This window comes from Balaenoptera borealis, assembly GCF_965194805.1.
Source record: "Balaenoptera borealis genome assembly, chromosome: 21".
In the NCBI taxonomy this organism is placed as follows: Eukaryota; Metazoa; Chordata; class Mammalia; order Artiodactyla; family Balaenopteridae; genus Balaenoptera; species Balaenoptera borealis.
In genome coordinates this window covers 18,870,731-18,896,952 of record NC_138880.1, presented here as the reverse complement: position 1 = coordinate 18,896,952, position 26,222 = coordinate 18,870,731, and the positions used below count along the sequence as shown (strand labels likewise).

At 36.3% G+C, this 26,222-nt stretch overlaps 1 pseudogene across 1 annotated transcript in view; it reads left to right on the top strand.

Annotated features, from left to right (window-relative positions):
• Nucleotides 1-25,944, top strand: part of LOC309619499 (small ribosomal subunit protein uS2 pseudogene) — a 185,139-nt pseudogene extending 159,195 nt beyond the window's left edge. The window contains exon 5 of the transcript XR_014249864.1: nucleotides 20,129-25,944. The product of XR_014249864.1 is annotated as a small ribosomal subunit protein uS2 pseudogene (transcript). The remainder of the gene's footprint in view (nucleotides 1-20,128) is intronic.
• The last annotated feature ends 278 nt before the right edge of the window (nucleotides 25,945-26,222 follow it).

Below are 26,222 nucleotides of genomic sequence, written 5' to 3'. Positions count from 1 at the left end.
GATAAAAATGCTAAAGTATTTGGTGGGAAAGGTGGCCAACATGTGTGAACAGATGGAAAATTTCAAAAAAAAGAAATAAACTACAAAAAAGGAGAACCAAATGGATATATTAAATAAAATATAAGACAGAAAAAAGAATTCATTAGATAGATTTTACATCAGAGTAGAGGCAACAAAGGTAAAAGTCAATGAACATGACAACAGATCAAGAGAAAGTATCCAAAGTGAAACAAAAACAGAAACAAGAGAGGGAAAAACAAACAAAAGAAAAACAGAACAGCCAGTGTCTGTGGCAAAATATCAAATGATAAAACACGTGTAACTGGGCACAAAGAAAGAAAATGAGAATGAGACAGGTAAAATATTTAAAAAGATAATGTCTGAGAGCTTTCCAAAATTATTGAATACTGTCAAATCACACATTTAAGAAACTGAGCAAATTCTAAAGGAGAATAAATAAAAAGAAAACTACAGCAAGACACATCATAGTCAAACTGCTGAAAAATCAAATAGTAATAAATCTTTAAGCAACCAGAGGAAGATGTAACATACAGAAGAACAAAATTCAATACTGAAAGTAGGAAAATGACAATTTCAGATGGACCAAAGCTGAAATAATTTATCTGTAACTGAAACACATAGCAACAAATTCTAAAAGAAATACTTTAAAATGAAGGAGAATAATACCAGACTGAACCTTAGATCTACTGGAAGAAATGAAGGGCTTTCTTTTAGAATGTGTATGTGTGTATACACACACACACACACACACACACACATATGTATATGTATATACATATATACATGCAAACGTTTAGAACAGTAACAGTAACAATGTATTTTGGAATTTTGGGCAAAAGTGCAGGTAAAATTATAGTAGAAGAGCACAGAGGATGAGAGAGGGATAGAAGAAATAATAAAGTTGCCAGCTTCTTACATTATGAGATAGTGAAATATTGTTTAAAGGTAAACTATAATAACAAAATGGCTAAGATAATCTCTAGAACAATCTGTAAAAAATTAACACAAAGAGGTGGAGCTAAAAAGCAAAAAAAGAGAAAAATTGGAATTTCGAAAATATTCAATTCACTGAAAAGAAGACAAAAAATAGGAGCAATGAAACAGAGGTAAAGTAGGATAAATAGAAAATAAGTATCAAATATTAGACTTAAGCCTAATCTTATCAGTAGTTATGTTACATGGAAATGGACTAATGCCCCCCTGCCAATTAAAAGCCCAGGATTATCAGAGTGGGTGAAAAGTAAGAGCCAACTATGTTTGGAATAAAAATAATTATATTTAAATATAGAGAAAGAACTATTTTAAAAGTAAAGCTTTGTGAAAATGTATGATGCAAACACTAAGCAATGGCTGTATCAGACAAAGTAAACTTCAAGGGGAAGAGTATTACTAGAGATTGAGAGAGATAATTTGTAATAATAGAAGAATCAATACTTCAAGGAGGCATAGAAATTTGAAATATGCATGCACTTAACAGAATTTCAAAGTATGTGATAACAAATTTTACAGCATGAAAAAAAGATATAGACAGATCCACAACAGGGGCAGATTTCAGTAATTGGTAAAACAAATAGACCAAAAAAAAAAAAAAGTTTATTAAATACACAGAAGATTTTAACAACACTATAAAACAACCTGAACTAATTGATATTTATAGAAATATTATATCCAACTACTTAAGTGTATACATTATTTTGAAAGACACAAGACATTTAGTAATTCTCAGTATATGTAAATGTACATCATAAAAATATTTGTCTGACAACAATGGAAATATATTCAAAATCAATTAGGAAATGGTATGTTGGAAACCCAAATATTTGAAAATTAAGTCAAGGAATTACACAAAAAATTTTAAAAACAAGATTTTGAATGACAATAGAAATTTATTGGGTACATCTAAACTAGACTTGAAAAAAAAATGTATAGTGTCATGCGCTTTTATTAGGAAAGAAGCAAGTAAAATTAATGGTCTAAGCACCCAACTTAAAAATATAAAAAAGAGAAATAAAACCAGAACAAAAGAAAAAATAAAATTGTATAAATAACTGAAATAGTAATAGACAAAGAATAGCTTGAGGAAATTAACTCAAAAATTATATTAAAAACAAGAAAAAATTACTTTTGTATGAAAATGAAATGTGTAGGACAATGCTATCTAGGACTTAGAAAATTATAGCTCTGCTTATATTTGAGAAGAAAATAGTAAAACTAGTCATCTAAACCTTAAAGTATAAGAAAATAGAAAAAGAAGCAGAAACTTAAACTAAACTAAAAATAATTGAAATAGAAATGGGCAATAGCCTATGGTAGGTGTGTGTTGACTGGAAAGGGTAATGAAGAACCTTCCTAGCATGATGGAATTATCTATGTTTTCTTTTGTGTGGTAGTTCCTGAGCATATGTAATTGATGAAAATCATGGAATTAATCACTTAATATCTGTATAATTTATTATATATAAATTAAATCTTAATAAAATATGAAAATAATGGAATTAATCACTTAATATCTGTATAATATAATTTATTATATATAAATTACATCTTAATAAAATATATCCAATTGCATAAAATTTTCTAACCTTCACTTCTTAAATATAAAGAATCTCTTTAAAAATATTTGATGGGGCTTCCCTGGTGGCGCAGTGGTTGAGAGTCTGCCTGCCGATGCAGGGGACACGGGTTCGAGCCCTGGTCTGGGAGGATCCCGCATGCCGTGGAGCGACTAGGCCCGTGAGCCACAATTACTGAGCCTGCGCATCTGGAGCCTGTGCTCCGCAGCAGGAGAGGCTGCGATAGTGAGGGGCCCGTGCACCGCGATGAAGAGTGGCCCCCACTTGCCGCAACTGGAGAAAGCCCTCGCACAGAAACGAAGACCCAACACAGCCATAAATAAATAAACCCAAAGTTTAAAAAAAAAAAAAAAAAAAATTTGAATTATTGTCCTGACTTGGTCCCAAAGTTTTATCTAAGCAGTTTAACTACTTATGGAGATAAATTTTATCTTACATTGTAATTGTGTTCAGTGTTTTTCAACTATTAGCTATTTCACACCTTAGCACTAAAGGTAGAGATGTTCTGGAAGCTGCTCACCTACTTAAGGTTAATAAACTCTTCCAAAGTTTCAGACTTACAATTACCAAATAACAACAACAATGACAGACTGGGAGGTAGGAAATAAAAGTAAGCCCTGAAATTGTATTCATCTTGTCGAAATAAGCAGTTCGATCAGAAGAGTTAAAATTTTGCTCATAGGTTTCACATATTATAAATAAATGAATGCTTTTCTTGTGCTCATTGTGTAAATGAGGCAACACTGTAGAGAGAGAAGATGGCTTGTATTTTAAAAAATTGGAATAGAATAATATTCCAATTTGGGTTTTTACATGGTTCAATTTTATGTCTCTTTTTAAAGTAAGAAGAAAATATTATAAAATCCACATGGGAAAACAATTATACTCAGAAGTTTAACACCAACTATTTATTTGAATTTTTATTTATTTGATTATTTTAAGGCTTCTCAATAGTTTTTACACAAAATTTTATTAGAAAAATTGTTAAAATACATAAGATAGAACAAAAATGAACAGAACACGAAAAATGAACAGAATATCTCTGATCTGTGGAATAATTTTAAGCACCTAAAATATGATGTTTAATTGAAGTTCTTGAAAGGGAAGGGGGCAGAAAATCTTTAAAGAAACAAGGGCCCAAAATTTCCAAATTTCAGTGAAAATTATAAACCCACAGATAGAAAAAGATCAATAAAGTTCAAGCACAAGGAACAAGAAGGAAAAAGAAAACATCAAAGCACACCATAATCAAATTGCATAAAACCATGATAAAGTAAATACCTTATAAGCAGCTGGAAGAAAAAGACACATTAAAAACTGAGGAACAATAATTAAAACGACAACAGATTTTTTTTATTGGATACAATGCAAATGAGAAAACAGTACCTTCAAAATGTTGAAAGAAAAGGTCAATCCAGAATATTATAAGCAGCAAAAATATCTTTCAAACATGAAATAAATAATAAAAACTTTTCCAGGTATTCATCACCAGTCGACCCCAAAAATAATACCAGATACATAAATAAATTAAACAAAGTAATAAAAAGCATAATGGCAACTACATAGATAAATGCACAAGATTCTTTTCTCATTATTTAAATTCCATTAAATAATAACAACAAAATACTCTGGAGTCAATTACCTCAGTATCTACCTTAAAAATCTAGAAATAGGAGGTAAATTAAGCCCAAACTAAGCAGAAGAAATAATAAAGATCAGAGTAGTAGAGATGAATGAAATAGCAAGCACAAACACAAAGAGAAAACCCATGAAAACAAGAGTTGACTTTGAGATAATAAAGTTGGTAAAATTCTTGCTGGGCTAATCAAAAATAAAACAGAGAAGACACAAATTACCAATATCAGGAATGAGAGAGGTGACAATACTACAGATTCTATAGCTATTAAAAAGAAAATAACAAAATATATTTAATTACTCAATGGCAATACTTTTTAAAGCTTAAATGACGTGGACAAAGTAATTTAAAGACATAAACTAACCAAACACAAGCAAGAAGCAATAAAGAAATTTGTAGCCAAACATTTTCCATGGGAAAAAGAAAATTCCATGGGCTAACAACTTCATTGGTGAATCCTATCACATTTTTAAGGAGAGAATGATACCAAGTCTACACAAATCCTTGCGGAAAATTTAAAAGGAAGAAATATGTTCCAACTCACTCTATGAAACCAGCAAACTCTTATACCAAACCCAAAGACATTAATAGAAAACAATACTCCAGAATAATATTCCTCAAAATCCAATAATATGTAAAAAGGTTAATACATCATTATAAATGGAGTTTATCTCAGGAATACAAGTTTGATTTAATACTCACAAACCCATAGACATGTAATTTAGAGTATTAACAATATGAAGTGCTTACGGATGAAACTGAGAAAAGTTAGGAACTACCTGTACACTGAAAACTCCAAAGCATTGCTGACAGAAACTAAAGAGCATTTGAATAAATGAAAATATATTCCATGGATAGGAAGATTCAAATCATTAAGTGCCGCAGACCGGCTGCAGAAAGCTAGAAGTTCCTGGCGGTGAGGGGTAAGGAACTGAAAAGCACCAGTATGGGGTCAGAAGGGCCAAGACAACTGATGGTTGCAAGGCTAGTTTATTCAAAGAGCATGAATGTATATATAGGTTTAGTACGGAACGAATACCAGACAACAAATCAGCAAACCTTGTATTTCCACATAATTCTGTCGCCACTATCTATGCGCCATTATCTATGCGCCATTATCTATGCATCACTATCTATGCATCACTATCTATGCGTCAGCATGCCTTATGGGCCGTTCTTTGGAGATACAGACTTCCCCCTCAGGGCAGCACGTCCTTCTTCTGGGGAGCAACCAGGGGCTCTTAGATCCAGAGCAGGCACCTGGAACGAAACTGGCCGCAAGCCATTTTCCTTTTTTACGCTCAATACCGCAGCGTCAGGAGTGCATACCAAGAAAGAGACAAGCAGTTCTCCGCAAAGCAGAAAGCTGAATAAGCTTACAGCTTGGGGGCCACCACATTTCCCCCTTTTTTATTATTTTTTAAAGCTTGATAATGTAGTTTTAAGCCATGAACATCCTGACGCAAGACAGCGAAGCGCCCCATTACAAATCTAACAATACAAGGTAATAAACCGATCACCAATAAAAGTAGTACACCAATTGATATCAGGCCTGAGAGCCCTCCATGAATCCATTGTATCGGATTTAGCCCTTGTAGTTGATCTAATAATCCTTGAATCAAATTCTGGGGTCCATCTTCGTCCAGGTGGGCCTCTTGAATAGCTTGTATTTCGGCATTTAACTTTTGAATATCAAGGCTAATGTGTCCATCAGTCCATACACTTAATATATGCATTTTTACTTTTTCCCAATCCCATTGTGAATCATTATATAAATGTTGAGTTACACAAATCCAGGTATATTTGGCATGACAAATCAAACGCATTTTTAATTTTAAAGCCATAACTTGATCCCCTATTCCTATTAGAACATTTTTTAATTCATCTACTTCCGTTTTTAGTTGGGTATCAATATGACTTTGTAGGGCTAATGCTACACTAGTATTTTTAGATAACTGATTAACATAATGAGCCTGGTGAATAGTTTGTGAAAGAGCAATCCCAGCAGTGGCCGCAGTAGCAGTTAAAGCTGCTAAGGCTAGGATTGCACATATTAGAACACCTATAAATCTCTTTGGTCGTTTTAATGCTTCAGTCAATTCCAGCCAGGCTTGCATGCCAGTGTTATGATACCATGGTTCAGACAAATTAACAGGTAACATTATATAAGAAGGTTGCTTCATAATCATAACAGATGCAGATCCTTTAACGGGCAAAACACAACTACTAAAGATACAATTAACACAAGTAATATTATAACCTATAGGATTCATAGTGTTTTCTACAATTAAATCTCCAATCAATAAAGCATAAGGAGGAGCGACGCAAGTAATCACCGGTCTATAAGAAAAGGATAAGGCAAGTTTCCAGAATTCCCATTGCTTGTAAAAAACAAGGCTGTTATTATTAACGGGGACAGAAGAAACTAGTATGGTGCCATTATCATAATCTAAAGTACACCAGACAGAGGCTTTAGTCCATGTATCATTACAAACAGGAAAATCAAACTGCGGGAATTCAGAAGCCATAAAAGCAGGAAATTGTAGTCCTGTGACAGTCTTTACGACCGTAATTTGATGTCCAGCTAATAACGTCCCTTGATTACCTATGGTAGTTTCAATACACAAATAATGTCCAGTATCTTCAATTCTCAAGCGATATATGCATAGAGAATGATCCAACGAAGTATTAGAAGCAAGCTTAGTTACTCTAGCATTCATGTGAATGGGAACGTTATCCTTATACCAAAATACAAAGGTGGATAAATCTTCTCGTCTAGGAACAGTCTGTTTGCAAGGAAGACAAATATTAGATCCCACAGCTTTATAATTTTTACGTAAATGAGTAAAAAATTGAGAATTTACAGTGGTTTGGTAAGAAATAGCATGTTCTAAAGCAACAGCCTTAACACAACCAGAATTGGTACTCATAGGACTTAAACAAACAGGGAGAGTATTAAACCAATTAGAGTAATTAACAGAAGTATTAGTAATAGGCAAATTTCCTAGCACTCTTCCAAAAGTAGAATCATTATAGAAAATTGGAAGGTCAGCTTCAGACCATGTAACAGGTTGTAATAAAGGAGGATCGGGTACATAAGCCCAATAAGATTTAGCCTCTATAGGTGGGGCTGCCAATACAGCTATCATGGCTAAAAAAAAGGTAAGAGGAGAGCGAGGATGAGCACTCTCCTCCATAATCCTACGTGCTTGAAATACTAAACATTGCAATTGATACCAAGTAATTTGATTTCGATCTCCCCTCGCCTCCCTGACAAGTTGTCTCCTACTCCGTCGCCGCATTCTTCTCGTCCGCCGGGGGAACCGGTTGGGGTGTGCTGTGGTCGATTGCGAGAGCCTCAGGCGACGCATTCTTCGAGTCAGGGTGTTTATTGGTGATGGCATGATAATGTCGAACCAAGCGCTCCGGGAGCCACCGCGGAGAGTCTGCCTCCCTAGGGAAAACACAAACATGGCCTCGGCCCCATACTAAAACAGGGTCTGGTCCATGCCAAAGGTTAGTCATGGGATCTTTCCATTTAACAAGCGCTTTTTCAGGAGGGGTTCCAGAAAGACCTGTAAACAATCGTTCATAAGGCGTGTGACTAAATGCATCTAAAGTTAAAAAATTTAAAATAAATAAAGCATGATTAAGCATAATCTGAGGAGATCTATCATATTCCCCCTTTTTTATTTTTTGTAATGTAATTTTTAATTGTCGGTTGGCACGTTCTACAATACCTTGACCCTGAGGATTGTAGGGAATGCCTGTTTTATGTGAAATATGGAAAGTTGCACAAAAATTGGCAAAAGCTTTACTCGTATATCCTGGAGCATTATCTGTTTTTAAAGCTTTAGGAATTCCCATAGATGCAAAACAATGAAATAAATGAGTAATTACATATTTAGTAGATTCCCCAGCCAAAGGCGTAGCACATATAAAATTAGAGTAAGTATCAACAGTTACATGAACAAATTGTAATTTACCAAAAGAGGGAATATGAGTAACATCCATTTGCCAAAGATGATGAGGGAGTAAACCCCGAGGATTGACTCCAAATTGTGGAACAGGAAGGTGGGGTAAACATTTAGAGCAGGACTTAACAATGTATCGGGCTGTTTCTCTAGAAATAGAGAATTGTTTTTGAAGCATAGCAGCAGATTGATGATGTAAATTATGTGATTGAGTAGCAAGATCCTGAGGTTGAGATAAACTTAAGCCTATAATCTTTGTATTTTCGTCAGCCAATTGATTTCCCAAAGACAATGGGCCAGGGAGACCTGAATGGGCTCGAATATGTAATATGGCTACAGGAAACTCATGCTGACGAATAATCTTTTGTAGTTGAAAGAAAGTCTGAAACAATTGAGAATCAACAGTATTGCCAATTATAGCAGTTTCTATGTTACGCAAAATAGTAACCAAATAATGGCTATCTGTATAGAGATTAAAAGAACAATGTGAAAAGATTTGAAAAGCCAAGGAAATCGCATGTAATTCAACTCGTTGGGCAGAGGTATGATCTGTTTGTTCTTTATGAAGTAAGTCATCAGAAATAACCACAGCGATGCCATTGGCAGAACCATCAGTAAAAACATTTGGGGCATTGAGAATAGGAGTTGAACAGATAGTTTTTGGAAAAATAAATAGATGTTGAGTAGCAAAATGAAGGAGCTTATTAGAAGGATAATGATTATCAATAATTCCTGAATATCCAGCAAAAGCAAGAGCCCAAAAATCAGAGACAAATAATAGCCAAGAATATTGATAAGTAGTATAAGGTATAATAATAGAATTTGGTTCATATCCTACCAACTGAATATTTCTTCTACGACCCAATTGAACAAGGGTTGCTATTAACTCATAATAAGGTGTAATGACTTTATTAGGCGTATTTTTCATATGAATCCATTCAAGAATTCCTGTTTCTTGCCATAATAAGGCGGTAGGGGTATGTGACGTAGCACAGATTATTAATAGTATAGGTAAAGAAGGCTCAATTCTAGTTAGCTGAGCAGATTGTATTGCTTTGTTTACAAGCTTGAGTGCTTGTTGAGCTTCAGAAGTTAAAATACGAGGGGAAGAAGGATCAGGACTTCCCTTTAGGATATTAAAAAGAGGCTGTAACTGACCCGTAGTTAATTTTAAAGAAGGTCGCAGCCAATTAATATCTCCTAATAACTTTTGAAAATCATTTAAAGTTTTAAGAACGTCAGTCCGTATCTCTATCTTCTGAGGTGTAATATTATAATTTGTGATATACTTACCAAGATATGAGAAAGGTGGGTTCATCTGTACTTTGTCAGCAGCAATGACTAGTCCTGATCGTGACAAATGACTTTGAAGGGAATTATAAGCCTTAAGTAAAATATGTTTATCAGAATAAGCAAGTAATAAGTCATCCATATAATGAATAAAATATATCTGAGGGAACTGTTTACGAACAGGGGCAATAACTTGAGCTACAAACTGTTGACATAAAGTAGGACTATTAGCCATACCCTGAGGCAGCATTTTCCATTGATAACGTTGCATAGGTTCTATAAAATTTAAAGAGGGTAAGCTAAAAGCAAATCGCAACTTATCAGCCGGAAATAGAGGAATAGTAAAAAAGCAATCCTTAAGATCAATAATAATAATCATATAATTTTTAGGTATGGCTGCAGGAGAAGGCAAACCTGGTTGCAGAGCTCCCATAATTACCATAGTTTGATTAACAGCACGTAAATCTTGCAATAAACGATATTTTCCCGATTTTTTCTTTATAACAAATATAGGAGTATTCCAAGGGCTATTAGACTTTTCTAGTCTGCCCAAAGCAAGCTGTTCATTAATTATATTATGAGCCGCCATTAATTTCTCCTTAGAAAGGGGCCATTGGTCCACCCAGACAGGATTATCAGAAATCCAAGTTATAGGGTCAGCATGTGGTGGAGGAGAATCCAAGGCCCCTAGAAAAAACCCAAGCCTGTTTTATCCCGTTTATTATCAGTCTGTAAGGGTAATTTATTTCCCTGTTGATTTTTTCCCAAACCATTCCTAGGATCATAACCTTGATTTAACAATATATTAGTTACAGTAGGGTTGGGACTAAGCAATAGGATTCCCATTTGTTGTAATATATCTCTTCCCCAAAGGTTAACTGGCAATCCGGGCAATACGTAGGGTTTGAATATTCCTTGATTACCTTCAGCATCCTGCCAATGTAGGTATTGCGAACTTTGTTGTGGAGAATTAGATTGGCCAATACCTTGCAACTGTGTAATGGTTTGGTGCACGGGCCAATTTTTTGGCCAATGTATAAACGAAATAACAGAAACATCAGCACCAGTATCTAATAACCCAGAAAAAGGCCTTCCATTTATTTTTAATACCAATTGTGGTCTTTCCCTACCAATTTGTTGAATCCAGTAAACTGCATCAGAGGAACCGAAAGCCCCAGTTCCTCTTTTGTTATGTTGTAAAATTTTTCCTTCTGGTATGAATGGAATTAATAGAAGCTGAGCTATTCGCATACCGGGTGTGATAAGAAAAGATCCTTTTGATGTTTGAACCATAACCTTTAATTCCCCTTCATAATCAGCATCAATCACCCCAGGAATAATAGTTAAGCCTTTCATAGACATACTACTTCTTCCAAGGATTATACCAACTGTTCCCTGGGGTAAAGGCCCAAAAGTTCCCGTAGGAAGGGCTTGGGGTCCCATATCCGAGGTTAATAAGAATTGGGTGGAGGCACAGAGGTCCAGTCCTGCACTATTTGGCGTGGCCCTTTGAAGGGAGGAGATTCCATTCCCTGAGGAACAAAGGTCTGAGCTGGAGGCGGTGGAGCAGGTTGTGGGGGGATTATTGACATTGCTCCAATTGTTTGATGGGGCCGGAGCAGGCCCCTCCGGAAGTTTCCCGACAAGGGAGTTCCATCTTTATGAGTCACTGATCGACATTCTTTAGCCCAATGCCGTCCTCTTTTGCATCGGGGACAAATTGTGGGAGGAGGAGATTTACCTTGAGGCACAGAACTTACGATAGGCATATTAGGAGTATCAACAGTACAATTTTTTGCAAAATGACCTGGCTTCCCACATTTAAAACAGTTTTTACTTTTAGCATTTGGCCCAAATCCTGCCTTAGTTAGGGCTGCAGCTATAGCTGCTCCCTGTAAGTAAGATGATCCAATATCAGAACAAACTCGAATATAATCCTCTAAATTTCCTTTCCTTTTCCATGGACGTATAGCTGCTTGACAAATATTATTAGCATTTTCGAAAGCCAATTGTTTGACGATAATTGCTCCAGAAGGACCATCAGAAATAATTCTATCAACAGCCTGTAATAATCTATCCACAAAATCAGCATAAGGTTCATCTGCCCCTTGCCTTATTTTAGCAAGGTCTTCAGTCCTAGTGGAGGCAGGTAAATGTTTCCATGCATGTAGAGCTATATGACTGATCTGAGCATAAGCCACAAAAGGGAAAGCTAATTGATCCTGTAATAACTGATGTTGTCCTTCCCCAATCAACATCTCATAATTTACTAGCACATTATGTGCAGTATTTCTTTCAGCTTGTTCAGCAGCCTTTTCATAATATTCTGATTTCCAAAGTAAATAGTCGCCACCAGTGAGACAAGCACGAGCAATAGATTTCCAGTCTGCTGGAGGCAATGCTTCTGTTGCAATAGTATCCAACATAGTAATAGTGAAAGGGGCTGTAGGCCCATATTGTGCACAGGCTGCTTTTAAATCTTTCAAAACCTTAAAGGAGAGAGGCTGATATTCCCGATTATTTTGTTGTGGATTTTGAGGATTGGGTCGTTCCACCACCGGGCAGCAGAATAAAGGATCCTCCCCTCTATTAAGAGCTCCCCGTACTGCTTGTTGTAAAGGACTAAGCTTAGGAGGGATAGGGACAGAGACATGTAATTGCTGTAACCGCGGAAGAATATTTTCATCAGGATATTTTTCAGCCTCATATTTGGCTTCTTCACCCGCTAAATCAAAAGAAAAGTCATCATCATCAAGTGAATTAACACTTTTTATCCTCGGTGGCAACGGAGGAGCAGTAGCTACTGCAGCAACATGTTCTACAGATTTAGCTGTTAATTTTGGAACTGAATCATAAATTGGATTAAAACAATCTCTTATTAAATTCCACAAGCTAAAAATGGAAACTGAAACAGAAGATGGTCCATGAGCTTCATGATATTTAGATAATTCATCTCCTACACGAGTCCAAATTGCTAAGTCCACTGATCCTCCTTCAGGGAACCAAGGACAAGCATCATATACTAATTGCAAAAATTCCAGAAGTTGTGAGGTAGTTACCTTAGTTCCACGGGCTTTTAACATTGAAAGCAAAACCTGAGCAAATAAATCACGCTCCTTAGAGCCCTTTTGTCCCATATTATTTTACTTCTGACTCTTTCTCGAGTTACCGTCCTAAAAACGAAATTATTTGTTGTGGCCACACTATCTCACTCGAGAGTTCTACTTACCTGAAATCTTCCAAAATGCCTCACGCACTCAGGTCCCTGTTCGGGCGCCACTTGCCGCAGACCGGCTGCAGAAAGCTAGAAGTTCCTGGCGGTGAGGGGTAAGGAACTGAAAAGCACCAGTATGGGGTCAGAAGGGCCAAGACAACTGATGGTTGCAAGGCTAGTTTATTCAAAGAGCATGAATGTATATATAGGTTTAGTACGGAACGAATACCAGACAACAAATCAGCAAACCTTGTATTTCCACATAATTCTGTCGCCACTATCTATGCGCCATTATCTATGCGCCATTATCTATGCATCACTATCTATGCATCACTATCTATGCGTCAGCATGCCTTATGGGCCGTTCTTTGGAGATACAGACTTCCCCCTCAGGGCAGCACGTCCTTCTTCTGGGGAGCAACCAGGGGCTCTTAGATCCAGAGCAGGCACCTGGAACGAAACTGGCCGCAAGCCATTTTCCTTTTTTACGCTCAATACCGCAGCGTCAGGAGTGCATACCAAGAAAGAGACAAGCAGTTCTCCGCAAAGCAGAAAGCTGAATAAGCTTACAGCTTGGGGGCCACCACAATTAAGATGTAAGCTCTCCTCAAAAGCATGATCCATACAAGAAAAAAATAAATTAGAACTCCCCAAGATAAAAAAATTTCTGCTCTCCAAAATACATTGTTAAAGGAATAAAAAAAGATAAGTAATAGACTGGGAGAAAATATTTGCAATTCATCTGTCTAACAAAGGACTTATATCAAGAATATGTAAATCTCAAAACTCAGAAATATGGAAACAAGCAATCCAATTAAAATGGTCAAAATATGTAAACAAGCACTTTACCAGGTAAGATACACAAATGGCAAATAAACACATGAAAAGATGCACAACATCCCTAGTTAATGAAATGCATATTAAAACCGCAATGAGATGCCCCTGAAGCTCTATTAGAATACCTACAGTTAAACTGACTGACCATTCCAAGTCTTGGTGAACAAATAGAGTAACTGGAAATCTCATCCACTGCTGGTAGAAATGTAAAATGGTACAACTACTTTGGAAAACTGTTTGGTAATTTTACAAAAAGTAAAACATACACTTACCATATGACCAAGCCATTCCACCCCTAGGTATTTTACTAAGAGAAATGAATGCATATGTTTCTACAAAGATATGGACATGGACATTCATGACAGCTTCACTGTATAAAGTAAAACATGGAAGCAATGCAAGTAGTCATCATGAGAAGAATGGATAATAAATTATATTGTATTCACATAATGAAATACTCATAGCAATAAAAAGTAATGAGGTATTTATACATGAAACTTTGAAGATTTTCAAAATAATTATCCTGAGTGAAAGAAGTCAGATAATAAAGAATATATATTGTATGGTTCCATTCATGTAAAGTTCTAGAAAATTCAAACTTATGCATATGATAGGATGCATATCAGTGATTGCCTGGAGATCAGGCTAAGATGAGATGTGAGGCAGATATAAAATGGGGTACAAGGAGACAAGAGGATGATATATGTGTTATCTTGATTGTGGCAATTGTTTCATAAGTGTATACATTTTCCAAAACATCAAATTGTACACTTCAAATGTACAGGTTATTTTATGAAATTATAGCTCTATAAGGCTGTTAAAAATGGAAATCTATATTTTGCTGGTGAAATAGGATATGTTGTTAAATAAAATAAAAATAGGCACAGAAGAATGTATACAGTATGGTATGCTTTAATGTAAGTAAGAGAGAGTAGGAATATATTAACATATGCTTATATCTGATTTCAAAAATACTATAAAGACTAAAAATAAGTTAATACAAGTGGTTTGCCATGAGAAGTGGGCAAAGAAGAAGGTGATATAGAAACAGGAACAGGAGTATAACTTATCAGGATCTATGTCTACTAGGGTTTTGATTTTTGCAGCATGAAAATATATCATCTATTTCAAGGAAAAATTAACTACAAATATGTACCCAATTGAAATTATAATTTTTGTAATTATATTGTAATATAATCATAATAAAAGTATATCTGCCAGGTAAAAGAAATCATAAGAAAGACCTATCTACTCATGAATCAAAATAAGCAGAGGTAGAAAAGGTTGTGGTGTGGAAATAAAGATACAACAAATGAGAATAAGCAAAGTCCATTTATTGAGACCTTGCCATAACAAGGGAGCCAGCCACCATCATTTGCATTTTGGCAGAGACCCAAATGCCGGCAGGGGAGTGGGAAATTTGTATGGTGGAGAAAAAGGGAGGCTTCAGGTATACCCTGGTTGGAGGCTGTTGGCCTGAGGAAGCTGTAGGAAGACTAACGAGGAGTGGGTGTCCTATGTGATTGGTTAAGTGTGTGTGTCTGGCTTTCCCGCTTGGTCCTAAATTGGAAGTAGGGACAACACGCAGGAAAGCTATTGTTATTAATCATGTCCTGGCTGTTTGGGGCTGCTTGTTACAGAGCCTGTTGTTTGGCTTCGTGGAGCAATGCTGTTAACTAGAGAAAGCAGTCTCGCTTCCTCCAAGTCTGACTTACAGTGGACTGACTTCCTGGGCTAGTTATTGTAGCTAAGGGATTGATTTCCTGGGAAGGTTGCTGCAGGCTGTGGGTCAGAGTTCTGTTTTTATATTTGGTCTGGTCCTTGTCCATTTGTATATTTAGTCTCTCAGTGATAAAAAACGTTCATGATGAAAATTGAATACATTTAAATGTTGGCATTTGAGTAAACCTCTGTGGGCACTGTGGTGGTGGAATGAACATATATATCATAAAAACCAGTAGATGGTGATTTATGATTAGAGAGGAGATCTTATGATTTATGATTAGGGAGGAGATCTTATGATACTAAGGATAATGATACCTTATCCTTCTTTGTAGGAATGTAATCAATATCCTATAAAGCAGAAAACATTTGGTATAAAAATATATTGATTCTTGCATCTTAATGCTTTTTTGTAATCTATTTTTATAACCTTAGAGAGATATATTGTGGTAAAAGAAAAATTTAACTGGGATCCTAAAATTCCTTCACTTCGGTCCAGTTTCTTTTTCTCCTGTCAATTTCAAGTAAACAAATGTAAAGCTTTTATTAATCTGGCATAGAATGATTCCATTTTTATAAATCATTTCTATATATCTAGCTAGCTAGTTGTCCTTTCTGTATGTTGGGGAGTTTGAGAAATGTTCTTGAATGCCAGAGCTTTATCTCCTGCTGTTCACACATCCCAACCACCATAGGAGCATGCCTGGACTAACCTGCTGGAAGGATTCATGAGAAGCACGTAGAGAAGAATGGGTTTTTCCTATTTACTCCAGCTGACCTAGCTTGTCCAACCTGAGGTTTTCCTAGATAAGCACGTTTGAATCCCAGACGTAGATGGGAGCCTAGCAGGGATCTGAAAAACTGCCCAGTCAAACCCAGGTTAAATCACCAACCCACAATGAGTTAAATAAACAGTTGTTGAAACCATGAACTTACTAGGTGGTGTGTTATACAACCACAGAAGCATATACCAGAGGGAGGAATTGCCATAACAACAACAATAAAATTAGTTAAAATTTGAATCTGTGACCGGATAACAGGAAGAGTCTGGAATTAGGTGATGAAATTGTTAAAAGAGATTGAAAAAAATGATTCAATGCAATGGTAAAATAATTGGTATAATTGTTGCCTGCGGTAACGTGGGTGACAAAAAAAAGTACCAGAGCTACACTGTCTAAAACAATAGCCACTAATTGCAAGTGGCTAATTTAATTTAAATTAACTAAAGTTAATTTGAATTAGAAATTTATTTACTCAGTCACATACCCACCCTTCAATTGTTTAATAGATACGTGTAGAAAGTAGAAACCATTTTAGACATCACAGATATAGATCATCCCCATCATCTGTTTGATATTGCTGAGGGAATTTTGGATTTCAACCACATGATTGTTGAAATTGGCAGACATTCAGAAAGGCAGAATGCAATTATGCAGAATGTTGAAAGTGTCAGCAACTATATGGTTATGTATAGCAACGAACTATAAGAAAAAACATAAGCTAAAGAAAGAACTAGCAAATTTACAAGCAGAATTTTGAGAAAATATAGAGAAATGAGGATTAGTTGAGTTGGAAAATAAAACTATTTCCCACCTCCAGACTTTCTATCAAAGTAGAATACAACCTGGAGGCAAAAATCAAACCAAGGTCTGATATGACTTCTGGATGCCTCTTGCAGTTATAAAGTGAACTACTAGGAACCTTAAGGACATTGTCATACAACAACTAAAATTAGCAGTTCTTAAGTCTGGAGAGACAAAGGAATGTCTAAAAAAAAATGGGTGCTTGGCTTTTGGTGCAGGGAATGTAATATAATTGTATCATGGGAAACCCACACAATTTTTGAGAGTGCTTATATTAGAAAAAGTAGTGTGATCTTAGTTTAAAATGGTGTGATATTATCCAAAGTGCAAAAAGGCATCTAGGGCCCCAACTTTCTACAAGGAGGACCAGTCTGAGAATGTTGCTCAACGGATATAATTTTTAATGAAGTCTCAGAAGTGGCGGAGCCAAGATTCAAAGAGAATATTGTACTGCAGAGGCATCTCCAAGGAGCATAACTAAGCCTTGATCTGAAAACATTCCCTATGTACAGATCAGAAGTATCTTACAACATTTGCTCAGCAGGATTTCAGAATTGTTATGGACCGGTGACTATTATGCTCCTTCCTCTATTCCGCTTTTTGAATAATAGTGTTTACTGCAGTTTTCTTGTTCCTGTCTCATGGTTTGGTATATGGAAATTGGATACATTATTTTAGTTAATTGGTCTCCTTATCAACAGAGGCCACATCAGAATAGATAAGTCTGGCTGCAAATCATGATATCCTGGGCTCCAAGCTTAATGCAAGATTGGATGGGGTTTTAGAGATACTGGATGAAGTGGGGCATATTTTACACATGACAGGGTGTAGCCAGAGAGTGAACTGTGATTTAGTAATTATACTGATTGCCCAATATTAGTTTCTGTTATTGCAGGTGGATAGTCTGAAGCACGTTTGATTCTGGGCTCAGTCATATGAATGGTTTGGCTAACTGAGGTCAGCAAATGTGATGCTTATGGGCTTGCAAACTGTGGTTTGCTTTGCACCCAGACTTTCACTACAGAAAAATTCCCAGCGTAGTCTACTGAAGGAATGTGAGAAACATGTTAAAAAGAGTTACGACATCCTCTTTATGTCCATTTATGCCAGTTGGCCCAGCTGTTCCTGCTGACACCATCCTAGAACAGCTGGTGTCTAGCCGACTCTTGGACACACATGGGAGTTCTGGGGAGCCCAATTGAGCCACCAAGCCAAGCTCAGCCTAAGTTTTTGATCCAAAGTGAGCTAAAAATATGATTCTTTCTTAAAGTAATGATATATTTGATGGATTGTTATACAAAATTAGCTAATTTATTCAAAAATGTATAGTATTTATCTGATTTTCCAGTTGTGTTGCATTCAGAAACAGAAAATAAGGAAGTGCTGGCAGACTCCTAGTATTCATAATTTCTCTTTCCAAGTATTCACTACCCATTCTTTTTTATATTTCTAGGCCTCAGTGTCTTGTAGTTATAAAATCCACTGTATTCCCTTTCTGTGAGAAGAACTGCATTTTCCAATTTCCAGGGATCACACTGATCCCTCCAACTGGAATTAATCTGCAGTGATTTCAGATAGGAAAGTAAAGTCTCACAGTTTCTCTGAATTTTTATCTCCTCTTGTAATTCCAACTTTCTTAGAACAAATTCTTTGTAGAATTTTGAGAAATTTCCCACTGAGTCGTGTACATAGTATGAAATACAAGTTATTAAAAAGTTTCAATGCTTCTGAGGACTTCAAGTTGCTGTACATAATTTCCATTAGCAAAAAGAGAGATAAAATAAGTATCATGCTTTGTCTATTCATTTCATTGGTTCGTAATAACATTTCCTTTTAGTGTTTTGTAGCAGTATCTTTTATAACGGTCTGAAATTTAATCTTAAAATCCCGATGATTAAAAAATTCTCGAATTTAATTAATACTGTGACATATTTTCCTTAAAAGTTTTCTGTAACTTTCCTTCTGTAACAGACATTTTATTTTTTGTATTTCAACCAGAAGTTTATAACTTGTGAGTTTGTTTCTTACATAAAACTTTGACTCTTTGTATATTTTCTTAGAAGTTTTATTTGTTTTAGATTTTTAAGGGTTAATATCCTAAATCTTAGCATATAAAATTCTGCTGTTTAGTTAAATTAACATGCATTGATTTCTACTAATCATATAACTTTCCAAGAAGGTTTATTTAATTTTTAAGTAAGCATTAATTTCTTTGGGAGTGGGACAAGTTGAGAATATAAAGGCATCAAATGCAGGCTATTGCTTGCTTATATATAGAAATTATTTCCATTTAACAAGTACTCTCTGAAAACATACATAGTTTCATAATATTTACTCTAAATACTTATAGAATATGTCTTTTCTGAAGACTGAAATTTCCTCTTGGACATAAAATCTGAAGAAATCAATATGCTCAGTCACTATCATTTAATGATTAAATTTTCAGAAACGTGCATCTTCCTTTTTCTCTATTTCGACCTTCGGGGTTCACTCTTCCGTTAAAGGGAGAAGTTTCCTATGTTCTCTCTTGCATAGTCAAGGGACTTTTCCTAATGTTTAGGAAGTATACTGATGATTGATCATTTAACTTCAAGTAGCAAGTATGAAAATACATGTCATGCTTCTTCTCACATTGAATTCAATTTTTAAAAAATAAGGATTTTTTTTCCCCCACAGAATGGATGATGACACACAAAGTTTGGAAAATCACCCAATACTACCGAACTGAAAGATTATCAAAGAAATTTTGAATCAAACTTATCTTCAACTCTGAAATGCTGGAAATTGGTTGAGAATATAAAATGTTCAGATAATTTCTAAGGACAGAGTAAAGGCGATTGCCCTCCATTAGATTGTGATGACAATGAGTAAACAAAGATTAGCTATAAAATTGAATGAATTATTTAAGACCCAGATAAAATGTAATCTCCCTTAGAGATTAATCAATTTCTAAACTTTGGGCAAGATAAAGTAACACAGAGTAGCTGGAGCAAAAAAGGACCTTGACTGCCTTAGAGAGCATTAGAGAGAATAAGAAATATTTTAGACTGAGGTAAGCTAATTGAGGAATATGGGACCGCAGCTGGGAACTTATCAACTTGGTTTATAATTAACATTAACTAACTATAAAACTGGTTTCCCCTTAAAATAACCCTTTTTCCATTGCACTGTAAGATATCAACACTTATGGTCCATACCCATGCATGTTCTTCCAGCCCCCGTTGTCTGTGTTAACTAAGACTTGCAGATCTTTCAGTGAATGATCTCTTTCCTTCTAGAGCAGGAGAGGCACTTCCCAGTGAGGCCATGCCAAGTCTTGATCTTACTGCTCAGTTAGAAGCAATGAGGGGAGGTATGAGCAGATCCAGAGGAAGACAACACAACCATCTGGCGAAGGTGAGGCATTTTCATGGTCTCTAGGAAGACCCTTTCTCTAGGAAGGGGGGGTGGGGTGGGACCACTTCGGTTGGCCAAAGGATTTAGGGCAATTTGGTACCCAGGAGTCAGATTATATGACCTTGTCAGATATTCTAGTTTGGCTTTCTTTGGAATTTTTTTAATCTCACAATCTGATCCTGGACTCAATTTTCAGCATAGTCTGAAAATATAGTTCCCTGCTGCTGAAAATGAAAGGCCCTTTAGATACTGACATGAAAGCCTTCTGGCTTTCACACCAGCACTTGAGTTAATAATTGACTACAATGGGACTGCCGTTTTCTTCCTTAAAGGTGTCAATGGCAATTAACAACAATGAGCTGTTTCATAATTCTTGTGTACTTATCAGTGTATCCATGTCTTTCATGCTCAATATGTTGCCTAAGTCAGTCCATCCCTGTCATCAGTCTCCATCCCAGCTCACCTCAGGTCGTTGGGCAGTCAGGCATTCAGATCATTCTCAGTCACCCCTAGTCCTAAGGTCCATACTGTCATCTGCCATGTGACTGAACCAATTCTAAAATTCCACCATGAAGAGTCAGTTTCCTAGGACCACTTTTGGTACCAGCTCTTTGATTTGAGTTCTCCTAGAAGCAGTCTTTGAGGTGAATTTTTGAGTGTTAAGTAGTTTGGAAGGTGAAGTCAGAAAACAATGGTATGGGAAGTGAACGAGGGAAGGCATAAAAGCCAATAAAGCAGTTTATCAGGAAAGTTATCACTGTGGGCAATTACAGCTCAAACCTGTTGCGGAAATCTGGGAAGCAGCAGATCATGCCTTGGAATTCAGAGAGGTTAAAGATCTAGCAAATTTTCCAGTTCCTATATAGTCAATGTTTGAGGGATACTCCTAGAGTACATCAGTTCCTGAATACTTCTGGACTGCCCTTTAAACCTGAGGCAGCTTTGGAGGGGCTGGTGGTTGAAACTTAGGCAGCAATGTGCGGAGTAAGTTCTACACTGATATGAGCAGCACAGTGATACATGTACTACGGTAAGGAAAAAAAAAGTTTTAATTAAAATATTTACTGGTCCTTGTACTCTCAAGAAGGATAAAAATTTTAATTAACATATGTCTGATAAATTAAGTGTTCATGTTTTAACCTCTGGGCTAACCTATTTAAAAACAAGCAAACAAAAAATTATTTGGAATAGATACCATGCTGTGTTGATAATTTCCTTTTGTCTCTAACAGTAAAGATCTCCCTAAGAGGTCAAACTTGTAACTTGGTCTCTTTTCCCTTGGAACACATTTTCCAAATGCCATTAGGCTCTAGAAGTTTTTGTATTTATTTTCTAGAAATGCTTAGAAATATCACAGTCTCACTTAGAATTAACCTGAAACACTTGGCCATATTATATTAGAATAATTTTCTCTGACACACACAGAAATTCAGAAAACATTCAACTGAGCACATATTTTTGAAAAAATAATTAGAAAATATACTCTAACAGATTACATATTTTTATACCCATGTTCATACCTCATATAAACGAAAGAAAATGAGATTGCCATCAGATTTTTAGACACTAATATTCAATGTTAATAAGAGTTGAACCATACTTAATGATACTCAAGGAAAAAAACTCTGAGCCAAGGATTTTATAATTAACTACCCTTTCTTTCAAATCAAAAGCCTACAGAGAAACCATTTTGAACACAAAATATCTCAGAAAATATGGGCTTCCTGATAATTCTACTCCTGCAGGATGTGTTTCATTTAAACAAAAGATGACTGGGAAAACCATAACAGACAGAGACAGATTGATGGTGAGTACTGAATATTTTTGTTTATAAAATTAAGAACAAAGAAATCAAAGGCTGGTTTCAGGTGACAGAATATTATTATAAATGTTATACATTCTGGCAATGTTGAAACAGCCCAACTAACAAAAGGTAAGAAGAGAAGAGTTATTATAAAATAAGCTCACCTACTGGCTCACCGGTAATAACTTAAATACATAAAATATTCTTAGATTTTTCTTTGCAATTTTTAAAGTATTATATCTCAAATTATTTGGATTGGCCGGTACAAAGCTACAGATGGTCTGAGAAGTAGTTTATACAATATGAAGTATCAATGCAGTTTTGTTATTTAAGATTCATTTCAAATTCTTCTCTAGCATGTTAAAATGGCAAATATCTTTTCTGGGAAACTATACAGGTTTACATGGATTTTATTTCTTTGAACCATAATTTAATCCTTTTAGGAGGCAAAGCCCAAATTCTTTTTTGGTGACTGCTTTAGAAATTTACATGCAGTTTAGTTTTTGAAAATTTGTAACATTCTCTTACTAACTCCCTGTGCTCAAAGGAAGACATTAGATACAAACTTGTTACTTTATCTTCAAAACTTCATACTATTAATTTGAGGCTTTAGGATGTGTTACAACACCTAAAATTGAATTCATTGACTTGATCTTAACCATTCGTACCAATTGTGTTTTCTGGTGCCTTTTTTTTTTTTTTTTTTGTAATGACATCATGCATTTCCAAGTGCATGGAGTTCAAAACTGTTGAACTTCCTTTTATTTCATAGGTTTCTTACCACTCCTCCTCCTGCAACAATAATTGGTTGCATGCCTTAGTCATTATCTCACAACGCCTTGGTTATTTTCACAGTGCCTCCTCACACTTCTTACACTGCCTTTTGCATTCTGGGGTCACTGCTGGCTCGTGTTCATAATAGCGGGAGCCTCCTGGCTAGCAAGGTCTCTCTAGTGCGCTGTGTGCACCGCAGCCAGAAATGTTTGAAAGGCTCCTCTTTTCTTTTCTTTCTTTTAATACACTGATTGATTGATTGGCTGCATTGGGTCTTCGTTGATGCAGCTTTCTCTAGTTGCGGCCAGCAGGGGTTACTCTTTGTTGCGGTGCGTGGGCTTCTCATTGCGGTGGCTTCTCTTTGTTGCAGAGCATGGGCTCTAGGCCCGTGGGCCCGTGGGCTTCAGTAGTTGTGGCTCGTGGGCTCTAGAGCGCAGGCTCAGTAGTTGCGGCGGATGGGCTTAGTTGCTCTGCGGCATGTGGGATCTTCCCAGACCAGGGATCGAACCCGTGTCCCCCGCATTGGCAGGCGGATTCCCAATCACTGCACCACCAGGGAAGTCCCTGCTCTTTTCATATCACATCTCTCCTTGGAAAATTTCAGTCATTTCTGTTAAATCCAGACTCCTACTACAAACTCTCTTCTGATTGTCATCTCACATTTTCCAGTGATTCATTCACATTGATCTACCCGTGGTTTCCCAAACTGCATGACATATGTTGAGAGGGTCTAGAGTGGTAAAAAAGCATAGACTCTGGAACTAGAATTCCTGGCTTCCAGTCCTGGCTCAGCCACTTGGGAGCTAGATGAGCTTTGAGCCTTTCTAAATTTCTCTGTGCCTCGTGTTGTCATCTGTGTAAATGACACAGCAGTAACACCTCTTTGAGTTGTGAGTATTTAAGGAACCAGCAAATGGGAAGCACTTAAGATGGCATCTGACACAGAGTAGGTGCTCATCAAATGTTAGCTGATGCAAAACATTTCTGGATGGTCTTGATTTTTGTATTTCTATTTGTTTTCATTTGCAATTGGTTTTGTTAATTTTGCTTTACAGAGTCACCTTCTGAATAAACAAAGTTTCATTGATTAATTTTGATTTGGTGTAAAAGATGACAAAAAGCTGATATTGCTGAGCTGGTAGGCATTCTTAATAGATCTTTTTAATGTAAGCTAAATGTCTTAAAAGGGGGGAGAGTATCTTAGCTTGGTTGTCAGGTTTAAGAATTTAAAAGGGCATTATTCCTTTGCTCTCTTTATGAGTTTATGATTACCAATATTTCTTTAGATAATTATGTATGTTTTTGTGAAAACTGACTAGCATTCTGCTAGTTTGTAATTGAATAATTTGAACATTTGAAACTTTTTCAAACAATAGGAATATGTGATATCAGTTTCTACAACCTATTTAATACCTTTCTTTTTACAATCCATCAAGTAAACACTGTGTTAACTTGTGACTTAAGGAAAAATGGAGTTCATACAGGTTTCAGAGATCTTAGTTTAGAGGAAATTGAAAGATAATTTTGTCTAGTTTTGTTATTTCTCAAGTGAGAAAACTTGACTTGCCCGGACCACAGAGTTCATGTATCAAATCCAAGATGAAAACCTAGGTTTGCTAAATCCATGTCTTTTGTTGATCCACATATGCATAAATGTTTTTAGACTTGTACAACACAAATCCAAAGATTCAGGATTTTCATGTATTATTCAGTCTCTTAAATATTGTATTTGTATATTTTGAATATTACAATCAATACATTTTGTATTATTTTTAAGCATTAATAGAGTAATATATTTCAAAATGTTAGCCTTCTTCTATGTTAAACTTCCTCTTATTTTAAGGATTTGAGTTGAAATTTTGGGGGTGATTCAGTACATTCCAAACAGTTACCAATGGCACCTGCCTTATAGAATTATCTGGATATATGTCCAGACTTATTCATAAAGTGAGATTTTTTTGTGATTTACTTTGTATTCAGGCCTTCCTACTACAATCAACTTGCTTATACTAGTATAAGTTTTCATTACATTATGTTATTTTTAAAAATACTTTAAAAAAATACTTTAAAAATTATAATAATGGCATTTACATTGCACTAAAATTATAATTCTAATCTAATGTTTTTACTGTGTTTTCAAAAAGCATGCATCCCTAATGTGTCATGTTTAATCAGTGAATTTCAACATAAAGTCTTATTCCATGTAATATGCTATCATGTTTTACACCATCTGCATTAGGACTTCCAGCAAAGCAAGGTGTTGTTATTTTATCCCTGAAGAACAATTATCATGTACTCATTTGCTTGGTTAATACGGATATCTTCATTTCACTGTGCAAGAGCAGATGATTGCCTTTCATGCTGTGTCACTTTAGGAGAAGTAAGCTGATGAGTAGTATGTGCATAGAAACATATTAGTATATAATGCTGTAGCTGCATGGTCACTCTTTGATTCAAAGTGGAGAGCAGATGAATTTTTGTTGCTCCTTTTGGAAACCATTAAATCAAAAGCATCATAACTGAAGAGATTTAGAAAGCATTTTAACTATTAAGTAACTTTGTTTTATTTATTTTTAAATATATTTCTTAGAAATATATTTCTCAGGTTAAAGACTCCCCCACCCCCCAATTAATTCTCATATCATCCCTGTTAGGTAGACCTCAGTGGTGTAACAGAAGAACTCATTATACACATGAGCAACTTGAGGCAGTGGGAAGTTTGATGTTAATGCCAAACAGCATGTAAGCAATGAGGCCAGGAGCAGAAGCAAAGCTTCCTAATTCTCAGCAGTGCTCTTGTCACTAAAACACATGATTTCCTCTGTAAGAATTGCAGGGGAGGACCTTCAAGGTGGCAGAGGAGTAAGACGTGGAAATAAACTTCCTCTCCACAAATACATCAAAAATACATCTACATGTGGAACAACTCCTACAGAACACCTGCTGAACACTGGCAGGAGACCTCAGACTTCCCAAAATGCTAGAAACTCCCCACGTACCTGGGTAGGGCAAAAGACAAAAGTAAAAACAGAGACAAAAGAATAGGGACGGGACCTGCACCAGTGGGAGGGAGCTGTGAAGGAGGAAAGGTTTCCACACACTAGGAAGCCCCATTCACTGGCAGAGACGGGGGGTGGCAGTGGGGGGAAGCTTTGGAGCCATGGAGGAGAGCGCAGCCACAGGGGTGCGGAGGGCAAAGCGGAGAGATCCCCGCACAGATATTGGTGCCAACCAGCACTCACCAGCCTGAGAGGTTTGTCTGCTCACCTGCTGGGGTGGGCGGGGGCTGGGAGCTGAGGCTCTGGCTTCAGAGGTCAGACCCCAGGGAGAGGACTGGGGTTGGCGGCGTGAACAAAGGCTGAAGGGGGCTAGTGCACCACAGCTAGCCGGGAGGGAGT